The sequence below is a fragment of the Nannospalax galili genome, unplaced genomic scaffold, assembly GCF_000622305.1.
Source record: "Nannospalax galili isolate Female #2095 unplaced genomic scaffold, S.galili_v1.0 scaffold641, whole genome shotgun sequence".
In the NCBI taxonomy this organism is placed as follows: Eukaryota; Metazoa; Chordata; class Mammalia; order Rodentia; family Spalacidae; genus Nannospalax; species Nannospalax galili.
In genome coordinates this window covers 3197924-3201417 of record NW_008345311.1, presented here as the reverse complement: position 1 = coordinate 3201417, position 3494 = coordinate 3197924, and positions in this window count along the sequence as shown.

Below are 3494 nucleotides of genomic sequence, written 5' to 3'. Positions count from 1 at the left end.
AGGATGAGTTCTTTGGGAATATGCCAAGGAGTGGTATAACTGGGTCAAATGGTAGGTTCATTTGTAGTTTTTTAAGAGTTCTCCACACTGCTTTCCATAGGGGTTGTACAAATTTGCAGTCTCACCAGCAGTGGATGAGCGTTCCCTTTTCCCCACATCCTCTCCAACATTTGCTATCATTTGTTCACTTGATCTTAGCCAGTCTGACTGGGATAAGATGAAATCTTAAAGTGGATTTAATTTGCATTTCCCTAATTACTAGTGATGTTGAACACCTTAAATAAATAATTAAAAAGAACTAAAAAATAAACCGGGTGCATGCTCCAATTGTAGCACTTCATGGTAGAGACCCAAAGGACTCATCCTACTACAAAGATACTGGCACAGTCGTATTTGTTACTGTTCTATTCACAATAGCTTAAGAAATGCAAATAATCTAAATATTCCTGAACTTATGAATGGATAATGAAAATGTGATGCATTTACACGATGGCGCTCTACTTAGCAATAAAGAAAAAAATGAAAGAATGAAATTTGTAGGTAAATGAATGAAACTAGAAAATGTTATACTAAGTTAAGTAACAGAGTCAGAAAAAAAAAGAGACATATGTTCTCTGTCATTTGTGGATCTTAGCTTCAAATCCCTAGGTGTAAGTATGCATCTTGAGGTAACTGCGGGAGCAAGGAAAATGGGAAGGAGTTATTGAAATAAAGGCAAAGGAGCTCGAAAGAGTGGGGGATAGTAGGAGATAGGTGTTAATAAGGGCATAATGGGGAAAAGGGGGATATTTTAACTGGGGATGCAATAGGGAGGGTTATACTGGGGAGTGAGAAGAGATAAATAATACACAAACAATAAATGTCATACTTCCTTTTTAAAAAGTCAGTTAAGAATGTTGGTGTAATCTTGTAATTTCAGGAATTTGGAGACAGAGGCAGGATTGCTGTGAGTTTCAGGCCAGCCTGGGCTATATAATTCAACTTTGATTCACACCATCCCCCATGGCAAAAATACGTATTATTACTAGATTATGCTTTTGTGAAGATAGTAATCATTTGAATGTGTAAATTGAGAATATGTGTGGTATAAGAGATCTTCCATAATGAGATCTAGATTCTGAAAAATAAATGTAGCTTCATCATGTAGTACATGTAGTAATTAGTAAGAACCTAATGTGGGGCCGGGGAGATGGTTCCATGGTTAACAGCACTGGCTGCTTTTGCAAAGTTACAGGTTTGATTTCCAGGAACCACATGATGGGTCCAACCATCCTTAACTCCAGTTACAGGGAATCTGAAGCCCTCTTCTGCCTTCTGTGTACGTTATATAACACAGATGCACTTACATGCATGCAGGCAAAATACTCATACACATACCATAAGAAAGAGACAATTAAAAAGAACCTAAAATGACAATTAAGACCCTGGAGTTTTATATAACACACTGTGTGCATAGATCTCTAACTCAAGAAACTAATTCCCCTGTAATCTCAGAATTGAGGAGGCTGAAATCATAAGATAGCTACAAGTTTGAGGCACCATGGATTACACTGTGAATTCTAGGCCAGCCTGTGCTACAATGTGTCTCTTTCTCAAGAAACAAATAAACAAAAAACAAAACAAAGAACCCTCTAAATATCTAAATGGATAGCATTCATCTGTTGCTTACACATTAAATAACTTTAGAAATAAATTACTGCAACCATGTAGGTCAATGAATTGAACCAAAAGGTAAAAGAAGGAGGCAACCTGAGAAATTTATCTAGGACATTTTACTGCCCCAAAGAAGCTGCAAACTTTATATTGAAAAGGAATTGGGGAATCGCTATAGGTCAACATTACTTACAGTATAAATGAAGAGGAGCACAAAGGAAAAGAGAACCTTGTTGTACTACAAGTCACCAAATTCTGCCAACAACCCAAATGGGTTTAGAAGCAGAGTCTTACTCATTGTCTCCAGCTTAGATTATTTGTAAGTCAGCACCAGAACTTCAGCCTTGCAATACCCTAGACAGAGACCCCAGTTGAGCACACTTGGACAGTTGACCTGGAGACCTATGAGGTAATAATTGATAATTTTTTCTGAGATGCTACAAAAGAGATGAGGTGGAAGAGTATGGTATTGAGTTTGGAGAGTAGAGTATAGGTGTCAGAGCTTTTTGGAATAGAGCAGTTATGGTGAATGGAATGGAGGGCAACACTAAGAAAGTGAAAAATATTGTGACAATACAGCATCGATGAGGAAAATGCTGTCATTGATGTCATAGAATTTATAATATAGTGGAGGAGAAATTATGAAGGACAGATAATTTAGTGGAATAAGCTATATCTTGGCTCGTGTTCCCAGTTTGGGGATACTATTTTCCACTAAGACTGGCCAAGAATCATGTAGTGGTACAGTGGTGTGATGGGCTAAACCTGATAGTCTTCTACCACCTCTCAGTGGAGCCATCCTAGGGAGCAGGAACACATAGGCCTTTGGGGACATTCCACATCCAAAGTGCAGCAGATAATATTTCTTATATCAACAATTAAATTATTACATTGTGTAATTTTCTCTACTTCTTCGTAAGACTCACTACTATATCTATAATGGCTTTCTGCCATACATTTAAATGGAGTGATAGGCACTCATCAAAATACTCTTGATTTTCATATGTTGAGGATTTTTTTCTGTTGTTCTTTTTATGTTTTTCGAGACATGGTCTTGTTATCACAGGCTGGCTTCAACTCACTCTGTAGCCAAGATAATCTTTGAATTCTGATCCTCTGGCCTCCACCTCCTGAGTACTGGGTTCAGAGGCATATGCACCATCTCATCCAGCACATGTTGAAGAAAATGGGAAATCACTAAGAATGTTAAGTAGGAAATAGTTTTATTAGCTAACGCATATTTTTAAAACAATTCCATGAGTAAATATCAAGACCCAAACAATACAACAAAATAATTTAATTCAAAACTGATAGAAATCCCAATATTCTGGAAAGAACAATAAGAAAAAGGAGCCCCAGAAGGCTACAGAGTGCATAAAGAATTACAGAAGGGAGAAAGCTCGAGATCATCCCCTAAAGCAGCAGAAGCACCTGCTCATTGAGCTACACATGCACAATACAATCACTAATGAACAGAATGAAATCTTTGAGAGTACAAGTGAAATGTGAATTACCTCTGCAAGTCACAGATTGATCTTGAGTAATGCCCACAGAGCAAATAGACATAGCAAATTTCTAGGGGAATAAGAACATATTTTATCAACTTTTATAAGCTATAATTTACAGAATATAAACATCACCTGCTTTACATTTAAAACTACAAGACTTTTAGAAAATATATTCTGTTCTGTAAACATCACTACAAATTAGTTTTTAATATTTTCATTGCAACGGGATCCCCTCTCTTATTTATACTTAAGTTCTGTTGTTAGTACTAGCTCCAAAACCCTGAAAATCTACCTTTTGTCTTTATACATTGGTATTTTCTGGTAATTCCATAT